Source organism: Tamandua tetradactyla, chromosome 25 (assembly GCF_023851605.1).
Source record: "Tamandua tetradactyla isolate mTamTet1 chromosome 25, mTamTet1.pri, whole genome shotgun sequence".
Taxonomy (NCBI): Eukaryota; Metazoa; Chordata; class Mammalia; order Pilosa; family Myrmecophagidae; genus Tamandua; species Tamandua tetradactyla.
Window position 1 is genome coordinate 11,475,335 of NC_135351.1, and position 14,954 is coordinate 11,490,288.

The window sequence follows — 14,954 nt, forward strand, 5'->3', positions numbered from 1 at the left end:
GGTATCTTGTTATCTCTTTGATTACCCACATCAATTATCATAATCCAGGAAGGCCTTTTTTCCTTGAGATTCAAATGATAGTTGTCCCATCCCATACCCTTGTTTTACTCCCCAGAGTCAAAGTTGCCATCCTGTCCTCCAAATTAATAATTCAGTAGGACCTGTCTTACATGAGGAATTCCTCATAGGCTTAGGGTGATCCCACTGTCTAGCCTTGTCTGAGAACTGAGCATGATTTCTTCTTTCATTCTGCAATGCTATGAGGACATGCTCAAGAAGTTATTACTCATGCATTTTTCAGATGTCGGTTTTCTGTTCCTGTGTAATAAACAAGGGAATAGATAAAGCTTTCATGCAAATCTCCCCACCCTGCAAGTATTTGTTCCATATGCCCATTTTTATAGAAAGTTTCCTTTACCATCAGTGTTCAAATCTATATTGCAATCAATGTAAACTCCCTTTAAAATAGCTCTGCTGTATGCAGTTTCCTCTTGCCTGCTTTTCTCATGTTTGTTGTTGATTTTCTGAAGGCACATGCCACCAGTCTGCTTTCACTTCTCTGAATACACATTTCGCTGAGAGCTTCGCTCTAAACAACCATAATGTCATTTTCCCTGGACATCAATAAATCTGATATATTTTGACTATTTATCTCACAGGCAATAAATATCCTTTTGCAAAGTGCATTTCATGAATTAACTCAAATTACATTTGGGCTGTTTCAGAGCTGCTGAGAAAAGTGCCAAACGTTTGATACACCACAACATTGTATTTAACTTCAGGGGAGAACAAAACTTCTGCTTCTCTCATTAAAAGTAAAGGTGAAAAGTGCCTTTAAAAAAACCAAGCCACTTATTCTAATTTATGTGTCAACTTTATTAAAGGATTCCTTGGTGATGTATGTTTCCTGAAGTTTAGGTGTGAATCACAATGCGCCTATGAGCTTAAAAATGTACATGACAATACTTGTTTTTGATGGAGTATTGTCCTCATTTGATCACGAACTATTAAAATGAAAATGAAAAATTGGGAAACACTGGCACAAGCAGTGGTTTCAGCATACCTTTCCTTGTTCCCTTTAATCTGTCTTCTCTTCAGTTTTTGGATGTTTTCTGTCTCACCACAGATTACTCTAGTAACTGCTACCTGGGTCTGCCAGTTGGAAATTTAAAATTTGCTTTCACTGTAATTCATTTCACAAGAGAAGGGCTTAATAATTTCTCCCACCCAACTTTTTGTATACATGACTGCTAAAGAAGTTTTGTGAGAAACTCTTTTGGATAGAATTTAGCTCTCCAAATTTGGGGCAGTAGGCTTTTCGAGAGTATTGTTTGGATCAGCCAAGTCATTGATTTTTCTAGCTTCTAGTTTCCCAATAACTAGAGCCCTCAAACCAAAAACACTAGCATTTTGCATTTTGCAGAGAACAGGAATTCAAAATAGAATTCTCCATGGTTTTTTCCGTACCTCTTGGGAGTCACAGGACTTTTATAATCAGTGCTTCCCTTCTTCTCTCTCCATGACACCCAAATATAAGGTCAGTAATGTAACATCAGACATTGATATGACTACCATCTTCTTTAGTCTCAGTAAATAGTAAACATAGAAACTGAATGGATTTTTATTAGACTTGCATCAAACTGCATGCTCATGATTTTTTTGTCAATGAATTAATACATTTTTATGAACATCTGCCTTGTGGAAATAACCCTGTGCTCAGGGCTGAGGACAAATCTACACCACATACTGTAGAGTCTTAATGGACATCAACTTTGCCAGGCATGGGAGTCACTGAATTTTACACTGTGACCATATTTGTTTGAGGGTGGTCATTCTATTCTAGGAGGAATACAGTGTAGTCATTTAGGCATAAGACTTTAATGATCTAATTGAAGAATTCTGTTTGAGAAAGCAGATATTCACAGTGGGAATAACTATGTGCTCTGGCCATCTTCAGTATCCTTGCATGTTATTTTGGAAAAACAGCTATTAGGAAAGCTTGCAGTCGGGGGTAATTGATAATTGGTCGCTGAGATGATTAAATTTTATTATTAAAAAGTCATCGGGAAAAAAAAGGAAAATAAACTCATTGGTGACTACTGGCACAATCTCCTGCTGCTTCATTTTTAGTAAGACTATTGAAAAATAAGTTGGGTAGTGGTTAGCCTTTTTCTATTATCTGGAAGAGTTTGTGTAAGAATAGCCTTATTTCTCCTTTGGATACATGAGAAAATAAACTCATTGGTGAAAACTCAACCTAGATCGTTACTTTTGTAGAGTAGTTTAATAGCTGACTCTTTTATTAGTATTATTATTATTATTTAAGGCAACTCAGATGCTCTTTTTCTTACAGTTTTAATTTTCTATTTCAGTTGTTTTCAAATTTATTGGTACAAAGTTGTTCAAGTTTTCCCATCTTTTGGTCTTTTGAGTATCCTTTTATTAGCTCTAGGATTATTGTCATGTCCTCTTTTTGGTGATATATTTCTTCTCTCTTTTTTTTCTAGATCAGTCTTGTCCTGGCTTTTTTTCTTTTATTTCCTTGCAGTTTAATTTGATGGGCATTTTTCTACATCTTATGTAGAAAAAGTATCCATGGATATTTATAGAACTGATTTCAGCTTTTTCTTCGGCTTTCACCATAAGGGCATTTACATATTCAAAAATATAGAAAGACAATATTTGTGTTAACATATTTTGCTATATATTTATATATAAATATGTTATTTATAAGCATAAATGTTTATTTTATATTTAATAACTGTTTATTTTATACATTTATTATATCTATATTTGATAAAATTGCTTATATAGCAAAGAAAGAACTGAAATAAATTATCTAAGTACTCAAGTAAAAATTATTATAATATATAACAATTTAAAATATATATACTGTATCAAAACTTGTGTTATGCAAGGCAGTATTTTACCTCCACCCAATTAACAACTGAGCAGATTTTGATCTGGTTTGTGGTTTTCATAAGGCTCCTTTGAACTATGATCCACCCTGTTTCCTAGGGCTAGACCTCCAGAGATTTATGGTCTTTACTTCTTTGGGTTTGGACTGTAAGTTTTGTTTCTTAAACCCTATAATACTGCTGAAAGACTCTGCTCTGATTATCAAGGTCTCCTAGAGTAACTTCTTGTCTCTTGTCCTTACTACCAACAAATTTGGTAAAGGCCTTCAGGAGAAAACCAATAAAGCTGGGCACATTTCTTTATCTATCCTTTTTTCCACAGGAGCTTATCTTCTGAATTCTAAGCTGCCTTGGGGATTCTGCACTCTAACTTGTGTCTCTCTAGTGCTGGGAGTCTGACCAAATTACTGTTGGACTGTTTTGCTGCCTGCTCAGGCCTTCCATTTAGATTTTCTGCCTGTTACACCATGCCAAGATTTGGCAAATGCTCCAAGGTGAAAACTGATCAACAAAGTAGGCTCATCTCTCTATGATGCCTTTCTCTCCAGTATTTTGGCTTCTCAAATCCTGGATATCTCAAGAGATCTATGATGCCTTTGCATTTATGACCTCATGTTTTATCTGGCTTTTCTAATTATTCTTGGCTGAGGAGTTTTTGTACTGCTATGTCTTCAGCACAGTCAGAGTGGAAATCCTGGTGTGACTGACAACAGTTGTTCACTAAGCATTTCTGAATGGGATTTTCAATGTTAAAACCTCTTTTCATTTCACAATAGTTAATTTTGTTACTTTGTAATTGTAATTTGAATGAGAATTTTGTTAACATATGATAGGTGTGAATGTGCACTAAGTACATAAACAAGGGTTTAAAAGAATTTATTATGGATGTATTTAAAACATGTTAAATTCAGATCATCTAGACCTACCAAAAGTAATTCAGGAGAGACAATAAGATGGCAGAGTGAGATGCTTCAGGGTGCCCTTCCCTCCTGAGAGAACCTTTGAACAATCAGAAAAAAAATCTGGTGGAGACATCTTTCTCAAAGCCCCAGAAAGTAGTTAAAGGACTGCAGAGAGAGGGCAAGCACCAAGTCAAGAAAAAAGCTACTTAAAAGTGATAGGATCTCAAAAAAAAGCGATAGGATCTCATGGCATCTTGACTGACCCTTTCCCCTCCCTTTACCAGCATGGCCCATGCTCCCAGTTTGGATTATTGGCCCTAGTTCCAAAGGCAGCAGAATAACTTTTGTGTACATACTGGAGCATCTATGTCTGGACCAGTCTGTCTGGTGATGGCCTGAGGGACTTGCCATCCTAGAACTTACCTTGTGTATAGGTGCTCACAGAGCTCACAGAGCTCTCCAGTGAAATGATCTGGGTGAATGGTCAAGTTGTGTTGCCTGGGGCAAGAGAATACTGACTGTAGGACACACAGTGCAGTGCCTAGTACCATGAGGACAAGGTTTCCTAGGGAAGGGAGGATATTTGGAATCATGTAATTGGGACAATTTCTAGGGCCACATGTGCATGTCACAGACAAGATACATATGCAGAAAGGATCAGGGAAGCCCTTATGCTTTGGCCTAGAGCTCTTCTCTAAACTCATTGTATGGGTAAACCCTGAAGGGGAGCACTTGTACAGGTCAAAACTGGGAAAGATGTTTTCCTTTTTCTCTTCTATTTATTTGTTTGTTTATTTATTCATTTATTTTTATTTTGTATTTTTGTTAGCTCCTGGCAATCAAGACAGCTCTGTTATAATACTAGCTGGATAAAATCTTAAGGAACATACACCACAAATCTATAATTCAACAATAACACATTAAATATCAAGATATCCACATTTCAATAAAAGGTTACAAAACACACAAAGAAAAAGAAAGTGATGAGTCAGGTGAAGAAGAAGATCAAAACATTAGAAACCATCAGCAGGAGAACCAGACCAGGATGCACCAAGCAAGATTTTTCAAAAGTGGTGGTTCTAAATATGCTAAAGCACAACATTGACAAATAGCCAAAGAAAATCAAGAAAACAATAGATGAACACCAAAAGGGTATCAATAGAGATGGAAATTATGAAAAGGAATCAAATAGAACTGAAGACCAAAATGACATAAATTACAAATTCCTTAAAAGGGTTTAAAAGCAAACTGGAGCTGACAGAAGAAAGAGCAAAGAACTTTAAATAAGAAAACTGAAAAGTGAGTAGAGCCTAAGGAACATCTGAGGCACCATTGAATGCACCAATGTACATGCTGAGAGAGCCCCAGAACGAGAAGAAAGAGAGTAAGGGCACAGAGAATATTCAATGAAATAATGACTGAAAACTTCCCAAATTTATGGAGACACATAAGTATATACATCTAAGACATTCAATAAACTCCAAACAGGATAAACGCAAATAGACCCATGCTGTAGTGTATTATAATCAAACTACTTAATACCAAAATAAAGGAAGAATTCTGAAATCCTCAAGAGAGAAGCAATATGTTTCAAACAAGGGAGACTCAATAAGATTAAATGCCAATTTCTCATCAGAAACCATGGAGGCAAGAAAGCAGTGGGATGACATTTCAAGTGCTGAAAGCAAAAAATTGCCCACCAAGAATTTTATATTCAGCAAAACTGTCTTTCATAAATGAGAGAGAAATTAAGACATTCCTAGATAAACAAAAGCTCAGGGAGTTTATCACTGCTGGTAGACCAGACCTATAAGAGATGCTAAAGAAAGTTTTGCAGGTTGAAAGGAAAGGACAATACACAATAGATCAAAGCCACATGAAAAATTAAAGATCTCCAAAGAGGGTAAGAACCTTGGTAAATGTAAATACCAGAGCTATTGTATTTTTGGTTTGAAACTCCACTTCTTACTTCCTAGGGGATCCAAAAGGCAAATGCATAAAATATAATGATAAATCATCGGTTCAGGATTCCATAATGTATAAACATGTAAATTGTGATAAGAACTACATAAAGATGAGAAGACAGAGTAGTATAGAAAAAACTTAACATACAAGATAAAGTAGTATAGAACATAGTTTGTGTATGTATGGAAGTTAACTTGTTACCAAAGCAAACAAGATTGGTGTAGATTTAATATGTTAAGTTTGAGCCCCATGGTGACTATAAAGAAAATAACAGGGAATATGCAAGCTCATAGAGAAAGAAATCAGAGTACAGGTTTCCAGGGGAAAGGGACAGGTGAATGCGGAGTTAATGCATACTGGATCTAGGGTTTCTGTCTGGGGAGATTGGAAAGTTTTAGTAATGGGAAGCGGTCAGGGTACCACAATATTGTGAATGTGATTAATCCCATTGAATAGTATGCTTGGGACTGGATGAGATGGGAAAGTGTATGTTGTACATTTGTTCCCACAATTAAATATAAAAGAGTGAGAGAAAATGGTGTCCATGGATTGCAGTACCTACAGCCAAGCTTCTGCCTGGCAAGGCTACAGTGTTTATACTGCCCAACCAACTCGAGGATATGCACAGACCACCCAGGTATAAGGGCCACAAAGTTATGGAACTTATGGACAGCCCACATATGTTAGCTATACCCAGGTTCAGACGACTGCAACCTATGGGCAGACTTCCTATGTGTCTTCATATGGACACCCTTCTACTGGTTATACTACTCCGACTGCTCTCCAGGCTTACAGCCAACCTGTCCATGGATATGGCTCTGGTACTTACAATTCCACCACTGCTACAGTAACCACCACTCAGACCTCCTATGCAGCTCAATACACTTATGGCACTCCACCTGCTTACCCAACCTAAGGGCAGCAGCCAGCAGCCACTGCAGCTGCAATACAGCAGAATGGTAACAAGCCTGCTGAAACTAGTCAACCTCAGTCTAGCACAGGGGGTTACAAACAGCCCAAGATATGGCAGAGTAAATACAGTTATCCTTAGGTACTGGGAGCTACCAATGCAGCCAGTCACCACACCTCCATCCTATTCTCCTATGTTCCTCTACATAACCAACTAGTTATGATTAAAACGGTTACTCTCAGCAGAACACCTATGGGCAGCTGAGCAGCTATGGACACCAGAGTAGCTGTGGTCAACAGAGCAGCTATGGGCAGCAGCCTGCCACTAGTTACCCACCCCAAACTGGATCTTACAGCCAGGCTCCAAGTCAATATAGTAAACAGAGCAGCAGCTATGGGCAGCAGAGTTCATTCTAACAGGACCACCCCAGTAGCATGGGTGCTTATGGGCAGGAGTCTGGTGGATTTTTGAGACCAGGAGAGAAGTGGAGCACGAATGGCCCTGATAGGCAAGGGGCAGGGAAAGAGGGGGATTTAATCGTAGATGCATGAGCAGAGGTGGGCAAGGAGAAGGACATGGTGGAATGGGCACTGGAGAGTGAGGTGGCTTCAAAAAACCTGGTGAACCTGTGGTTGAAGGACCAGATCTTGATCTAGGCCCACCTGTATATCCAGATGAAGACACTGACAACACTGCAATTTATGTGCAAGGATTAAATGACAATGTGACTCTAGATGATCTGGCAGACTTCTTTAAGCAGTGTGGGGTTGTGAAAATGAACAAGAGAACAGGGCAACCCATGATCTGCATCTACCTGGACAAGAAAACAGGAAATCCCAAAGGCGAATTAGTGTCATATGAAGACCTGCAGACTGCCAAAGCTGCCGTGGAGTGGTCTGATGGGAAAGATTTTCAAGGAAGCAAACATAAAGTCTCTCTTGTGCAGAAGAAGCTCCAATGAATAGCATGCAAGGTGGTATGTCACTCTGCAAGGGCAGAGAGGTGCCGCCCCTATTCTGTGGAGATCCAAGGGGTCCAGGAGGTCCTGAAGGACCAATGGGGTCACATTGGAGGCCATGGAGGAGATAGAGTAAGCTTTCCCCCAAGAGGGCCCGGGAGTTCTCAAGGAAATCCATCTGGAAGAGGAAATGTCCAGCACCAAACTGGAAACTGGCAATGCCCCATTCCAGGATGTGGAAACCAGAACTTCTGGAGGACAGAATGTAACCAGTGTAAGGCTCCTAAGCCTGAAGGCTTCCTCCCACCACCATTTCAACCCCTGGGTAGTGACCATGGAAGAGCTGGCCTTGGTGGCATGTGGGGAGGAAGAGACGGTCTCATGGACCATGGCTGTCCTGGTGGAATGTTCAGAGGCATCCATGGTGGCCAGTGCCTGGACCGAAGTGGCTTTGGTGAAAGAAGACAAGGTGGCCCTGGGGGACCTCCTGGATCTTTGATGGAACAGATGGAAGGAAGAAGTGATGGCTGTGGAGAACCTGGAAAAACAGATACAGGTGAGCACCATTAGGAACACAGAGACCTGAACTACTGGATACAGAGACCTCGCAGAGCTACATTGACAACCAAATTTATTTTTTAAGTCATAAAATGCTTTAAATGTATAATTCCATATTTATAATGTTGGTCACAACATTATGATTATTCCTTATCTGTACTTTAGTATTTTTCACCATTTGTGAAGAAACATTAAAACAAATTGGATGATAAAAAAACAAAAAAATAAAAAAAATAAATAAAAGAGCAACTAAAGAGACAATGATGATTAAATGTAATACATGATCCTGAATGGGATCTAGCAAGGGAGGAGGAAAAGCTCAAAGGGAGTGTTTCAGTTTCCTAAAGTTGCCAGAATTCAATATACCAGCAATGGATAAGTTTTTATAAAGGAGATTTATTGAGTTACAGGTATACAGTTCTAAGGTCTTAAAAATGTCCAAACTAAGGCATCCAGAAAAAGATACCCTGACTGTGAAGAAAAGCTGATATCTGTCACAAGGGATGGAATGTGGCTGGCATCTGCTGGTTCTTATTCCTGTTTCAGTTGCTTTCAGCTTCTGATTCTAGTGGCTTCCTCCCTAAGCATCTGTGGGTCCTGACTTAGTTGCTCTGAAGAAAATTCTGGATTTCATCTTAGCTGCCCTTCACTCTTTCCTGGTTTGGGCTTGTTTAGTATCTCATGGAAAGGCACAGTGTCAATGTGTTTCTAACAGCTCCCCAAGTATCTGTGTGTTGGCACTCCAAGCATTTCCAAATGTCTGCATCTATGTCACTTCTGAACTCTTTCTTTTTCTGTGAGCTCTTTTAAAGACTTCAGTAAACTAACTAAGACCCACTTTGAATGGGGCAGAGTCACACCTCAATCTAATACAAAGGTCCAACTCACGATTGGGTGAATTGCATCACCATGGAAGTAATCTAATCAAAAGGTCACACCTACAATTGGGTATGCTACATCTCCATGGAAACAACCTAACAAAAGATTCCACCCTACAGTTTTGAATCAGGATTAGAGGAACATGACTTTTCTGCGGTACATAACAATTTCAAACCAGCACAGGGACATTACTGGAAAATATGAAAAAAATGGGAATATAGACTGTAAGCTTACAAAAACGTCAAATTTATTGAACTTGGTAGTTGCATTGAAGACGGTTACATAAGTGAATATCCTAGTTCTTAGGAAATGTTCATGGCAGCACTGTGTTCAAGGAACACGATGTTTGTAACCTACACTCAAGTGTTCAAAAAATGGATGGATAAATAGGCAGACAATAGATGGACAGATTGATAGAATGATATAGCAAATGTGGCAAAGTGTAAAAAATTTGTGTATCTGGGTAATTGGGGGTAATATAGTTTGGAGTTCTCTGTATTATTTTTGTAACTGTCTTGTAAATTTGAAAACATTTCAAAATAAAAAGTTAAAAAAACCACAACACGCTATAGCCTTACTTCATAAGATTCACAATCCAGGCAAATAAAACCATTCTACTTCTAGAACTAGTTGTACTGAAAACTAATTTTTGTGAAAAAGCCACATATATGCTTTTAAAAGTTTGGGTTATTTCTGTTAAAACAGTATTATTATTGTTAAGTTTTATTTCTATTCCTACTTCTATTCCATTTGCTTTAGTAAGCAAAATCATACCTGCAACATTACATATTTGCCATGTTGATATACAACTTGATTATTCAGGCTATAGCACAAGGCAGAATAGGAATAATATAAGGAAGTCTACACATTGCATTTGGCTTTTTAGTATATGATACAATAAATCCATTTTACCTATATGAATGGGGTATCTTTCATTGGCTTCCTGACAAATTTTGAGATCTCTAGAAAAGTGATAATGGAGAGATAAATCAGATTGTCAAGATAACTAGAACTGAACCTGGAATTTGGAGGTAAAACTGATGGTAATGATTGAACATTGCTGTGCTAATTCAGCCAGTAGCAAAGCCTAATGCCTTTGTTTGAAAAATATTGATTGAAGTTGAATGATGGACTTCATGGATGGAAAGAGAAACAGATTATGGGAGCTGGATAGATCAACCCTTGAAGTTGGGCCCATTCATTAGGAAGATGTAAACAGTTAAAGCTGTACTGCTTATATATACAGCCTGACTTGCTTCTGATATGTTTTTATTTTAATAAGTTTTTTCTGGATCTGAACATTTTCATTACCCTGGAAAAAATATATAATGACATATTACCTATATGCATAGAAAATGGAAGGAGTGGACATCTGTGTTCCTTTAAGCCAGTTAAGTTCTATCCCAGGGAATTATTTCTTTGTGTTCACACATGCTTGCGTTGTATGTTCATTCAACATACACATATCCTAATTTTGCCATTTTATTTGACAACATTAGGAAAAGAGCAAGGAATTTAACTGTTTCTATAACTGTGATGGCACCTGAGTAAAGATGACATGTCATTATTACTATTTATACCCCAAATAAGCTATTATTGATATATTAGGGAGTAATCTATGCACAGAATACTGGGGAGACACAGGGGAAATACAAAGGGCAACCTAAAGCCAACCTGTGTCCACTAGATATCTGTGGATGTTCTATACTCATATCATAATCCCATCTCAGCTCTTATAGAAATTACAGTCTGAAACACAAATTAGAAGTCTTGATTCCACACATCCTTTCTCTCTCATATACATTGTCATTCCTACTGTCAAAGAGAAGCAGAAACTGAGGCCATTAACTTAGATTTTCTCAAAATCAGAGTCTGTTTCTTTCACTTCATCTGTGCCCTATGAATCCCACCATAGGGGGATGCTTCAAAAACTTCCTTCCCTCCTTCCTTCCTTCCTTCCCTCCCTCCCTCCCTCCCTCCCTCCCTCCCTCCCTCCCTCCCTCCCTCCCTCCCTCCCTCCCTCCTTCCCTCCTTCCTTCCTTCCTTCCTTCCTTCCTTCCTTCCTTCCTTCCTTCCTTCCTTCCTTCCTTCCTTCCTTCCTTCCTTCCTCCGTCCCTCCCTCCTTCCCTCCCTCCCTCTTTCCCTCCCTCCCTCCTTCTCACTCTCTCCCTCTCTGCCTCCCTCCTTCCCTCTTTCTTAGTTTTGAGAAGTGGCAGGGATGATTATTTTTGGATCGAAAGGAATAAAAGAGGTGTTATAATTTCACTTTACAAACACACTTGCATGCAATGCAATTTAGTGATCATTCTCTAGCTCACGCCATGGCCATAGTGCCACTCTGTTTAATTTTCCACTCTACCATGCCAGGTGGGAGTGGGGTGTCCCTGTTTAGAAAACTGTTTTAGTTATTGTGAAATTGTGGTCCAATCAAGAGATTTTTGGCAAAAAGTAAGAAATACCAGAGAACAACTTTACAAGGGAGAATTTTCTTTTCTCGTGTGTCTTCAAGTTTCTCTAACTTTAGGATTAGCCTTGGGCAAAACTGCTGGAGATACCAGTGAAGTAAATCCTGTAATCAGCTTTTCCTTCTGTTTCCTGCACAAGCATCCTGGAAAGCATCCTCTTTTATTGTCTCCTCAATCCGCACCTCTAAGTCAGACCCTGTGTCTCTGGGCACTTTGGGCAGAGGGCTCTGACCTGGCCAAAGAGAACTAGAAGGACTTATGTATCACAGAGGTTCTGTGATTCATACTGATGAGTTAATGACCCAGAACAAAAGGCCTGGAAAAGTAACTAAGTAAAAGATGTGACCATAATGATGCTCCAGTCTGAAGGTCGAAGCTATCAGAGAATCTGAGATGTCACAATGGGCAGGTGAAATTTGCAAGAGTTTAGATTTTTCTTTATTACTTTGGGTTGTTGGTGAATGGCCAGCAAATAAATAAAGGTGCTATGAGCACAGATAGAGGAGAAGCTAGTTTGTGATATTTCTATGGCAGTTTGGAGGTGCAGCATTGGAGGTTTGAGTATTGCGTAACCATTTTATTTAATAGAACGTGTCTTGTGCCAGGCTCTGTTCTAAGAGCTCTAGCAATATTAAGTAAAAACACCTCTAAGAGATCAGTTCCAGTTTAACCTCATTTTTAGGGAAGACACTGATGAAATAAGCAGTCAAGAAGCAGTCCCAGGACACAATGGAGTAATATGAAACAGAGTGCTTATTATTTGCCTAATTTGCAAAAATTTTGGGTACAAAGAGTCTCTGGCATTTTGCCTTGGACTGACTCAGAGTAACTCTTTGAGGGAGGATCACTGCAAGACAAGAGGAATTAAAGAATAAAAGTGTGTCAAACCAAAGATCTTAGAAAGAAGCACCCTTCAATGGCCTAGGTGAGGGTCAGTGGGCAAAGGTTACTGAGAGGCTTTAGGGAGCACTCAGGGTCCCTTCTTGCTACAAGGCTCTCTGAGACACATGCATTATCTTCTCACTTTCCCTCCAGGTCTTTTTTCTCTAGTCATGTTTCTGCAAACCATTCTTCTGGCTATGCATGACTCCCCACTTTGGGTGGCCCCACTTATGTACCACTCCAACCCCTGAGGACCTTATCCCCAACCACGCTGCCTCACCACGCCATCTTTCTGAAAAGGACTCTAGCCAAAAGTATGGATACGCAGAAAAACTTTTCTAACTTCTTTACCTTGGGAAGGCACAAATCCAACATAATCCACTGAATATAGAGAATCTATGACAATTGGATGAGTAATAATAAGAAAAACAATGCAACCACAAGGTCATTTATCAGATTATTATTGTTGTTGTTATCATGTAATAGCTTCCTGTACAAATACTTACTTTAAAGTGTCAGACACGTCACAGTTAACCTTTAGAGAAACCTGGGTCTTAGGCACAAACTTCCTATTTCAGAGCAGGAGACTTAATTTGAAGAGTTTAAATAATTCTTAAATAACCAGGGGTGGTAAATAGATAAACTGGGATTTGAACCAAGACATAACTCACTTCAGGGCCTTGGGTCTTAACCAAGAGGTTGTACCTGTTCAGATATGAATTTAATCTGGGAGTCATGAAAATACAGAGAGAGGAGATATCTGTGAAGTGAAATTATTATTTCCATTTATATGTATTTTCAATACTGAAAAAATGATGAAGAGAATTATCTAGCTCACCAGGTTCAACTTAGACACCGTATATGTAAAGTGTCTTCTAGCCTACAAAGTGTAAGTTACTACAGAATGCTGCTTTGACAGTTTTATAGCAGACACGGAAGGCAGATGTCTCACATGTACATGTAGCATCATTAACTCACAACCTGCTTGAGTGCTTTGGCCAGAATCATAACCAGCCAATTAATAAAGCATAAATCTATGTTCAGTCCATACCCCATAGATAATATTCCATGGAAAAAACAAAAGGACAATAAAAAAAAAAACAAGTTTTTAATAGAATGTAAAACATGGAAGCAACAGCCATTGAGTTGGGGGAAAAATCAGGAGAGCATAAACTTACAAAGGGTGTGATAACCAGCTAGTCTAATGAGCTGGTCAGTCCATGGGAAAGAAACAAATTACAGGAACTTGTAAGAAAAAAATTGAGATATTTTAAATTGTCATCTGATTTAACAAATCAGAAACTCATGGACCACATACTTTTGTCAGTAATTCATATTAGCTAACTTTGAGCAATTCATTTGCTCACTATATGGTTTGCCCCACACTTCCAATTTACAAAACTCTTTGGATGATTCTAATTCAATACAAAATCTGTGTCTTCTGTTTGCTTCTTTGTTTAGATTTCAACAGTCAAAATCTTACCACTCAAAGTAAAAACATTAACATTTGATGGGAATTTTAATAAAAGCAATTTTTACTCGAAACTTTGATTTTCTGGAAGAGAACTTATATCAAAGACCTCACACCAAAGTTTAGGTACCATGTCTAGCACAGCTACTTTGCTGGTGAATCAACCACTTATAAACTTGATTTTCCTTAATCAAAGGCTGTGAGGTATGGAATGCAGGCCTCAGAAATCTGCAGCAACAAACAAATTATGAACACTTTGCTCTCTGTGCATTACCAGATTGAACAAAATCCACTCAAGCCTTTGGTTCCCAATTAACAACCATTTTCACTTGTCACTTTGGGGTGGTATAAAATGCCTTTTGAAACAGAAGTTAGTTTCCAAATACTTTTCTGCCAAATCCAATAAATCTAAAAAATTTTGACTGATGCCTGCTAAGGACAAATAGTCTGAGCAGCATGTGACTCAGTCACTTTTCCAAGAAGGGATTTTGCAATTAGCATGTGGTCCTGTTTTCTTCCAGCAGGTAGTAAAAAGAGGAACATCTAACAGTGGTGTTCATATCTCACCAAGATTCAAGCAGCCCTAAATTACTCCTTAGACTCTCTATTTCCCTTTAAGTCCAGGAAAGAGCTAATATGTTTCCCTCATGGGCCTGAAAGGAAAAATGTTCTTTTTTCCAGAGAGAAGTGAAGGCCCTGGGAGTCTGACTTTGCACAGGGCTTGCTGTGAAGTAGGCAGACAGCCAGTCCGCATGACTTGTACGCTGTCTGTATACAGTGGGGCAGAAGCATGCAGAGAGTAAACACAGAAGGGCAGATTTGGAAGCTGCATGTGGAACTTTATTCCTTGCAATTCTAAACTGCGATTCTTTGATTCTTACAACCCCTTTCTGAAAATATCGTGAGGCACTGCCTCTGACTGTGCCCTATCTGCTAGTACACTATGCAACGGCTCGAATCACAGAGGAACAGAGAAATAAGTGCCATTTTGGTTTTAATTAAATTTTGAAAAAGATTCAACCGTATCCTGCTTCTTCCTTCCATCA

At 38.8% G+C, this 14,954-nt stretch overlaps 1 pseudogene; it reads left to right on the forward strand.

The window, feature by feature from the left end:
- The first annotated feature begins 6,320 nt into the window (after positions 1-6,320).
- Positions 6,321-8,223, forward strand: LOC143668766 (RNA-binding protein EWS pseudogene; annotated as a pseudogene).
- Positions 8,224-14,954: the final 6,731 nt, after the last annotated feature.